Raw genomic sequence first — 10333 nt, 5'->3', positions numbered from 1 at the left:
TTCATTTAGCACTCCATGAAAGTGTTCATAGGTCGTTATCAAGGAGTGGGATGGTCATTATATTTAGTCCCTTAAATTCCCTGCCTCCTCTTCTCTACATAGTGGATGGCTCCTGTACCCCACTGGGATGACAAAATGAGGCAGAACCTCCCTGCAAAGTCAGTAATCCTGTCTGGGTCTCACATCAGTAGTTTTCTGAATATAAGGATGACTTAAATATTCATTCCTCCCCATTTGACTTATATAGCCAAATCTTTATGCATTGTATTGATCTGAATGACTATAAATAATGGAGAGTAATGACGATATCACAAAGATCAGCTGTGAACATTTTGATTTAGTAACTCAAATAAGGTTCTTAATTATTGAACATTTAATTAATGTAAGAGAATTTATTATAGTAGCGGTTTAAATATCTCTTTGACAATAAATTCATTAAAAATAGAATATTTAGGATACAAAGTACTTGGAAGAAATACTTTCTTGACTCATTTGTATGACTCCAGAGATGTTTCCTTTGCTTCATTCTGAGAACTGAAATCCTGTTTGGGCTAAGACTACATGTGTTCTTCTTGTTTGTCTGTCTCCTAATCCCTCTTATTAACTAATCTCCAGATTACCACTAATTCTTTTTCTAACAACCAGTTAACAACACATGAAGGTCAAACATTGTGATTTTGGATGTTATTTATTCATGTTCTTATTGGAGGATGTATGATATTTTCATCCCCACTCTACTCTGCCTCCTTTAAAGTATGATGAGAGGGAAAGTGAGTCAGAAATGATGTTGAAAACATCTAGTGAAAGTGAGCTTGGCAAGAAATAGACTTCTCATGGGGCAGGCTTCACTGAGCAGCTCATTTGATTGAAGGGAACAAAGACTATTTAACATCTGGGTGGTGAGTAGGGTTATGGAGTAATTTTTTATCATTGCCTGGGGTCAGGGTGCTGGGGACGCCTCATTATCAAAAGGAGGAATTCAAGATGTTGCTGGACATGACCTTATAAGGAGAGAAGTTTAACCTGGCTACCTGCCTACATGACCTCATCTGATGGGGAAAAGTTGGGGACACATGTCTACATGTACTAGGACATGTATCCAGCACAGGGAGGGGGGAGTTCTATTCCTGCAGACCTCAGGACAAGATTTCTGGGGGTTGGACATGTTTTGACCCACTTGTGCTCCAGGACTGCTTTTCACAGCTCCACAGCTCTCCCAGCTCCTTATGATATCTTAGGAAGGGTTGCTTTTTTTAGAAAGAACAACACAATTATGAAAGTACTTGTCTTGAAAATAGTATAATGCCAAAATAGCCAGAGTATTGGAAAACTCATACCATAAGAACTTTCATACTTAGAACTACTTCCAGGTGAAACTGAGAATACAGTAGTTGCTACATGAAAAAAATGTGTTCTAACATCAACTATATGTGCACTTGAGGCCATCTGTCATTCAAGAGCTGTTTTAACCTTTTAGGTGTCTCAAGAATAATGTTTTCCATTTCTGTTTTAAAATATTTTGTCAGCAAGAGAGTATGAAAAGCTGTGCTGTAATAAATTAGAGTTGAAGTCAACAGTATGAGATCAGAATTAGCTTAATATAGATTCAGTTGGTTATGAATGAAAATATTTAGAGATGAGTGGATATTCACAAGTTGCAATTCCCTAACATCACCCTGCCAGATGGGAGGGACATGAAGAACAATATCTCAGTACCAATGCGAAGTCCTCATGTCTAGATTCTGCTCCCTTATTTTGAATGGAAGGTGCCAAGGCTTCTTGGAGCAGCAGTTGACTACAGGGTACTGGCAGAAAGAGAGAAAATGACTGTCATATCTTGGAATGTCAAAGGGTAAAAAAGCACTAGCAAAGGAGAAAAAGAAACATGGACAACACAATGATGGGGGTTGTGTGAGAGAAACCAGAACACACTGTAAGAGCCATATGGCTAAAGGTAGTAAATTAAAGAAGTAGATTATAATTATAAACAAGATTGTTACTAAGCTTTTGAATAAAGAATTAAACTAGGCAGGGGTACCAGTGTCAATATTCCAAATGATCTGTCAAGATTATTTCCTCTAGAAAGTTTGCCAAAATTCCCTTTTCTGCAGCCATCTCCCACATGTGGTAACTTCCTACCAAAACACACCATGGAATGAGCTGAAAAGGAAAGCAAATCTATAATCAAGAACCCAGACAAACAGTGTCTTGAGCAAGTGATCAAGGATGATGTCAACACTTAAAGCATGTGGTTACTATGTACCCTGAGTACATATAACTTCAGTCTAATCAGACAAATAAAAATTACAGGACTTCATGTCAAGCATGTAACCATTGCTAAATAAAATCAAAAGTGAGAGAAAATTGCTTCATGTTTGATGAGAGAATCAGAAAAACTTCCAGTTAAGAGCCTTAGGGCACATGAGTGAATGTCCTGTGGAAGCTACTTGGGGTCCCACAACAGTCAAAGGACATCAGATAAAAGCTGAAAACATCTGTAGAGAATACAGACTTAATAGATACTGACTGTTGATTGTAGGAAATAGTCTATACTAATAGAACATATTAATAATTGGGAAAATCGTGAGTGGGATATGAGGCATCCTAGTTGCTTTGTTTCTTTGTAAATCCTAAGGTCTATTTTTAGCAATATATACTTAGAATATGAAGCAATACCTTGAAAGTATTGTAATAGAAATATAACATTCTATGGTATTGTAAGTCATTAACAGTATCCTTAAGGAAGACAAATTCATACCCACAGTTTAACTTAAATTTTTTTTTTTAATATTTTGTCTTTATTTATTTATTTTTTGAGTAAGATTCTGTTTTTTCTTTGTTTGTTTGTTTTGTTTTTTGTTTTCTTGCAAGTATCTGAAATTTTATTACTAAAAATACAGCATAAAAAGATTTCAAGAAAATATGGAAGGATGGTAGCAGATTTTCAAAATTAGATCATTCACACAAAAGCCAGACTTCTACATTAGCATCTACATATTTCATGTAATGATAAAATCTTGGTAGGGATGAAATAGACTACACCTGTACCAGACATTTTACCTTCATTTATTATTACTTAAAAATATATGTTTGGAATTGTGTTCTTCTATTTGACCTTCATTTTTGGTTCCTTGATTTATTTATTTATTTTGCAAATTTTTAAAGCTATAATCTCAAATTCTAAATGGCAAAAAATGATTTAAGCCTCAACAATTAGATAAAATTATAGTTTTAATTCTTATAGAGAGATAATTTACTGATCTGAATTATATCAGCTACTTTATCTGGCTAGGCACATTCCAGTAACCAGGATTGAGGAATGGTGGAGTGATAAGAAGTTTCTTTGTCTAGATTTTACTAGTTCACTAATAGTCACTGTACACTGACAATAGAGATGATACTTTTCAGAGAGCCAAATAAAAATGTTTTTTTAATAAACTAAGCTCATTGTGCAGACATTTCAGTATCCTACTCCCCGGTGCACATTTTATATTATAAATGTTTTTCCATTAAAGAAATATAAACATTGTCTATAACACATACAAAAAAGAATATGTAAGAGTCTATTTTTAAAAAATTGACATGTAGATTCATATTGTATATACCAAACTAAAGCATTTGGATTCCTTTCTTAGTGTTTTTTATGCACATGCTATCATTTAAGGATGATTCTTAGGTTCTAATATCTAGTGGCGACTTCTGATTCAGTTGCTCAAAGGCACTTCAGTAGACCTATGTTCATCAAGCCTACCAAGGGGTTTCCAAAGGAGACTGCCCCACCTTTCTGCTAAGAGTAGCCTTTCTTTCATTTCCTTGCTCTTCATTCTTTTCTGTCATTGGAGAGGTCATAAGTTCATTGTTAAAGACATTGTCTTTTGAGATTCCATTCTGTGTCAGTTACCTTTCCTATTCTGTTACAAAATACCTTGCAAGAAACAACAAGAATAGGAGGGTTTATTTTAGTTTATAGTTCAAGCGTATAGCCTGTTGTTATGGAGAAGTAAGGGCAGTAGGAAGCTGAGGCAGCTGGTAACATTGAGTCAGTAGTTATCAGGCAGAAAGATATGGTGTCTGCTGTTTGTTTTTCTTCTTGTTATTAAGACATCTATCATAGTCCAAGGAATAATCCTGCCCACTTTTCAGGTCATTTTCCCATCTCACAGACATGCCCTTGGATTTGTCTCCTAGGTTACTCTAGAACTAATCAAGTTGGTAAGATTAACAGACTCCCCATCTTGTTTTCTGTTATTCTTTGTAGTCTCAAGTAAGACACCAATACAGGTTTAGTTTTATGTCATCATCCTGGTACTTGTAGATTCATAGCCTGACAGTGATTCTGTAGGGTGACTAAAGTTAGTTATGTAACTGTCAGAAGCTATAATAACAATGCTATTATCCTATGCACTTCATGTCTTTGCTGACTGTTGGTGTAGGGGAAAACAGGCAAAGTAATTAAGTAAAGAAAGGAAGGAGAGGAGGAAGAACCTAAAAGAAATAGATAAAAGAGAAAATGAACCCAATCTACATGCTGAATGACAGAACTCATTGGCAGCTGAATTTGAAATGTTTTCTCAGAAATTCCTGAGTTCAAACTCAATCACTAGACTATATAGTTGATTTGGAAGATTTTAAACTTTTGGGTCAATGGAGAAATGGGTCACAGGAGACCAGTCCTGAGCTTATGTTAGCTTATGATTTAGGTTTGAGTCTCTGATTTCTGATCCAGCAGGATATAAGCAGGCTGTTCCAGAAACCCATGTGCCTGTGTTCCACAGATACAGGTCTCAGATTTCCCTGTCCTGTGTACTGATATCCTGCACCTTTAAAAGTACACCAACCTCACTTAGGTTCCTTCTGTTAGGTATTTTGTGGCAGCAATGAGAACTAGTTACGTGTATGCATCTAAGGCAGCCATTGGTCTACAGCTCAACCTCTGGATCTAAGTGACTCACACAGTAGAACTTAATTCTCACCATTTCTTGGCCAGCATGGCTTCACGCTGGAGAGGACATTCTCTGCCAATGGTCAAGGATCTGGGCTGATCAGGAGTTCCCATATTTAATGTATTAGATCCCAGAAAGATTCAATGCTAAAAGCCAAACATTGTGGAGGGTCATAACCCTGGAGGTATTACCAATTTACCATCTGTGTAGTCAGGCTTAAAAAGTTGTGTCCACTTCTGCTCTCATTTCTTTGACTACTGCTCAATGTCCTGTTCACTGAACATGACCCTGCTATACATCTACTACTTCTGTGAATAAGAGGCAAAGAATATATGGGAACGAAGGCCAGAGGTCAGCTACAGTCACAATCAGTGTGGCTTTACTTTACCTTCCAGATGCTCTAAATTACAAACGAAACATTGGCCAACATGAGTTTTTCTTTTTCTGTGTTTTTTTTTTTTTTAATACTTGAAGCCATCTGGATGCTGAATGGTTAACATACTGACGACTCAAGATTTGCTTGCCCTGTTAACATCATGATGTTCCATAGCACATCTCAGTTAACTGGAAGCTCATTCCCAACTCCATTTGACTAAAATAACTTCCTATAAAAAGATTGCGGAATTCCCATGAGTTTAGATCCATCACAGCCTTTATTTAGTCTCTTTAAAATGGAAAACTATTTTGGAGTTTTTGAAACTTGTAGGATCTAACGCTGTGTGCAGAAATTGTAATTAAAACAAATGCAAAAAATGCCTCACAAAAATAGACTTTGAGGAAAATTCAGATGAGCATGCAAAGTTTAATGATGTCATTGTTATAGAAGAGAAACAACTCTCAATGGTGAGAAATCTTTCGTATCAACCACATAGGCCTGAGAACAGAAGCGAGTACTCGGGCATTTTGAGCCTTAGTTTCTTAGCCACCTGCAAGCTTGACTTCCCTTGTGCTTCTCTTCCATTGCCTGATTCTCATGCACTGGATGCTTTTCTTTCAGTTCCCTTGAATCCACCAGTTCCTTCTCTTTTTCTTCAGCTGTGTCCTCTCAGAGGTTCCCTTATTTCATCTTCTCTGAGATGACATCTCTGACATCAAGTCAACATGTAAAATTAAACATGTTCTATCTCAGGATATCATTTAACCGTCAGCAAAAGTTTTCTTTGTTGATACAGGAAAGTTGTGAGTACCTACAAGGGGCACTTGTATACTCCTAGCTATCAAACTCTGGGATATTTTGATGATGATCTTTTCCTAGTTGATCACCAGACAAGTTAAGTTATCAATAATTTCATCTTTGTTATAATATCCATATTTACTTATTCACTTTATTATCTGACTAATCATTCTACAACTGGATAAGTGTCATTTCTCGGTTAAAACATTTTTCATTAAATAGTTTACACTTAAGGCAGTCACCTGAATTAAAGACCTGAGGTGATATCACCTCAAACAAAGCTATTCAAAAGTAGCTTCTTTCTCATAGTCCTTCTACCTGTAACCCACTCACTGGATCCTCACATCCCACCTTTCTTCCTCCATTGTCCGATCAGGCTCTAACTTTTTATTGACCACTTAAATTGGGGAGCTAGATTCATGTAGCATCACTTTTTATATGTAAGAATCTGCTTGTCATGGGCAACCACATCTTGAGAACCAATATTTAGCATTACAATACAAGCAGCACCAGACCAACCCACTACAACAGTATATATTCTCTTCTAACTAAGCCAGAAATCCTTTCATAGACAAAGGTTTTGAAGTTTCATTTCAAGCTCTACTGAAATTAAGTTGGTTTTGTTGGTTTGGTGTTTTTTACTTGTTTTTTTTTTTGTTTTGTTTTGTTGTTGTTTGGTTGGTTTGGTTTTGCTTTGTATTTGTTATTTTTTCTCTGAGTTGCTATCTTTAAAAAACCTAAAATATTGGGAAAAGAATAAATGAGGGATCAAATGCAAGACAAGAAGAATGTTGTAAATAATAACATGAAGATTAATGTTATGAGGCCAGAGAGATAGTTTAGCAGAATGTTGCTTATTGTTCTTTTAGAGTACCCAGGTTTAGTCTCAACTACCTATATGGTAGCTCACAACTAGATGTAACTCCAGTTCCAGGGATGTGATACCTTCGTCTTTCTCAGGCTCTTGAATGGATGTGGTGCACATAAACTTGTCCAGGCACACACACACACACACACACACACACACACACACACACACACACACTAATGACTCTTTAAACTTCAATTTGTTTTTAAGATTAGCATTGCTAAGTCATCATCTAAAGGAGGACAGAAGATGTTCATGCAGATATGTAGATGTGAACATGTGGTGTCTTATGTCCTCTTAGAACTAGTGGTAAACAACTAGAGATTGGCACAATACTGAAAACTGATGGGAAAACATATCTTTACATATACTGCTATTTCTCACCTAGTAGGATATAAGAATAATAAAAGCTAAGTCAATTGAGTAGTAGCTCGGGATTCTATTTTTATTTGATAAATAAAGCAGTCACTAAAATATTATGTTTAAAACATGGGTAGGCGTTTGTCATTTATTGTGTTTCATTCACTTATAAATGTTCACAACCTATCAGTAGGTGCTGAAATCGCTATAGCTTGAATATAAAATGGAACCTTTCAAAGAGCTATTTTTCTCAACACCAGATATTAAAGTCTTAGACTGCCAATTCTAAAAATACTTGAACATTACTTACTTGTTTTACAAATATTGTATGTAACATGTAAAAAATGACATTTATTAGCTTCCTGGTTATTTTTCTTTATCACCATGAACAGTGTAGGCCAGAAAGGGAAGTAAAGAATTGTACTTGAGCTCTCTACCCCTTCCCCCACAATAGGAGAGCTTGTCTCCAGGGAGTGCTCTGACTCAGGGACTCAGGTGATATCTCCATTTTTCTCTTCAGCGGCTTTCTAAGGGGGGACCAGCCAGGAGGCACAGGCCTCAGAAGTGACAAGGCAGCCAGGACAGGATCCTTTCTCCCTCAGTCTACACCTAGGAGGGACAGCAGATCTACAGATCTCTGCTTCTTCCCCACAAGTGGAGAACCTGTCTCCAGGGTTTGCTCTGACCCCAGGACTCAGGAGGGACAACTGATCCACAGCCCTCTGCACATGGATCTTACCAGAGGAGAGCTGATCTCCCAGAAGTGCTGACGCTTATAGACCTATTGGAGGAACAAGCTCCAGCCAGAAACAGCAAGAATATCTAACACCGGAGATTACCAGATGGTGAAAGGCAAACTCAGGAATCTTATCAACAGAAACCAAGACTACTTGACTTCATCAGAACCTAGGACTCCCACCACAGCAAGTCCTGGATATCCCAAAACACTGGAAAAGCAAGATTTGGATCTAAAATCATATCTCATGATGGTGATAGAGTAATTTAAGAAGAGTATGAATAACTCCCTTAAAGAAATATAGGAGATGACCATGGGGCCATGGCGGTGCTGGCCTCTGGGAGGCTGCTGCGCTTACTTTCTCAGCTCTGGCTCCTGGGGGAGGCTCTGACTGCTTCTCGAATTTCCAAGATCCTGAAAGGGATGGATGATAACTATGAGAAGTTCAAACGGGAGACGGACAGCACCCAGAAGCAGTGGGTGCTGCACTGCATCCAGAGGGCCCTGATCCGGAGCCAGGAGCTGGACGATGAGAAGATCCAGATCATGAGTCAGATGGAAGAGCTGGTGGAGAACTGCAGCAGGTGGGAATACAGAGCTCTTCAAAGCACACCAAGACATCAGTGAAGGTACTGCTAGTGGCTGCAAGGCAGGCCAGGACAAATCGAAGAGCGAGGCGATCACACAGTATAGTGGAGGCAGCGAAACAGTGAGAAACGAGAGAACGCATCTAATAATCACGACCATGATGACATCACCCCAGGAACGCTCAAGGAGAAGAAAGCAAAAACCTCAAAGAAGAAGAAACGCTCCAAGGCCAAAGCAGAGAGGGAAGCGTATCCTATAGACCTTCCCATTGACCCCAATGAGCTCACATACTGTCTGTGCAATCATGTCTTCAGAGAGATGATCGGCTGTGACAATGAGTGCCCCATCGAGGGGTTCCACTTTTCTTGTGTGGGACTCAACTGTAAACCAAAGGGTAAGTGGTACTGCCCCAAATGTCATGGGGAGAGTGAGAAGACAATGGACAAAACCCTGGAGAAGTCCAAGAAAGAAAGGGCTTACAACAGGTAGTTAGTGGACACTCACTCACCCAAGATAACAAAACCCACCAGTATATTTATGACATCGCTGCCTTTTTGGAAGTATGAGGACGGTCAGATGAGTATTTTTAGAGAACCTTAGAAATGGACCCTCTCTTCGCGATGGTGGAAACAGCCTGTGTCTTCATGGTATACCTTGTTTCCAGACTGGGTCTGCAGATCAGCAATTTAAAAACTACAAATACAGGTTGGAATTAAACATGCCAGCAAGTGTCAGACTGATTTTTGGGTTTGGAGAATGACTTGGAAATAACCTAACAGATGTATAAAAAAGATATTTAATTTGGCTGTTTTTACAAAAATGTTATGTTTTACCAAAAAAAAAAAAAAAAATTAGCCAGGTTGCTGAAGTACAGTAAGCGTGCTTCTTGCTACCATAATGTATATCCACACGACGTTAGTGGTTTAAAGTCTAAATATTATTATTTTTTTAAGAGGTAAATGGGTAAATTTTACATGACATATTTTATACATGGCCTATTCCCCAACTGGCCATTTTTAATGACTGGGTACATTTTTAATAGATCAGACACAGTGGTCCAGGCAGTGGGTCCGAGTCTTGCCTTTCCTAGGCCATGGTGTAGCCACCTTTAACTTATATGAAGTGTATAAATGTACATTTCCCAACCACCTTGCCCCTGCAGTATCATAACCGGAAGTGCAGCCTAGTGCTGCTGTTAAGCCAAGGTGTGAGCTGTATAGGTGTTGCTTCAAGAAATAAATGAAACCTGACAAGTTTGTTTCTTTAGCATTTAATTTTATTTTATACATTTAAATAATTTTATATTAAAATTATTTTATACAAATAATTTTAAATTTTTGTCTTAAAAACTTATACACCAGCAGTTTATACAAAGCCTTAAGCAAATTGTATATTACCTATCTTATGTAATAAGGAAGTAGACATTATGTCCATGCCAGCAAATACGTGTCAAAGGTACTTAGAACAGAGGTTAGGAAGTGACCGTGCTTGTGAGGTCCCGCCCCACCATCTGTGTTAGTATGGCCTGTGAGCTAAGAATGGTCTCTATGTTTCTGAGTGGTTTTCAAAATCACATTTCATGATACATTAAAGTCCTATGAAATGAAGATTAACGTGTCTATAAAGACTCATTGGAACACACACATACACACACACACACACAG

General features: G+C 37.9%; 1 pseudogene; it reads left to right on the top strand.

The window, feature by feature from the left end:
* The first annotated feature begins 8402 nt into the window (after positions 1–8402).
* On the top strand, positions 8403–9244 carry LOC116104729 (annotated as a pseudogene).
* The last annotated feature ends 1089 nt before the right edge of the window (positions 9245–10333 follow it).

This window comes from Mastomys coucha, unplaced genomic scaffold (assembly GCF_008632895.1).
Source record: "Mastomys coucha isolate ucsf_1 unplaced genomic scaffold, UCSF_Mcou_1 pScaffold22, whole genome shotgun sequence".
Classification (NCBI taxonomy): domain Eukaryota; kingdom Metazoa; phylum Chordata; class Mammalia; order Rodentia; family Muridae; genus Mastomys; species Mastomys coucha.
The sequence above is the reverse complement of the archived record's forward strand: the minus strand, read 5'-3'. Positions and strand labels throughout refer to the sequence as shown.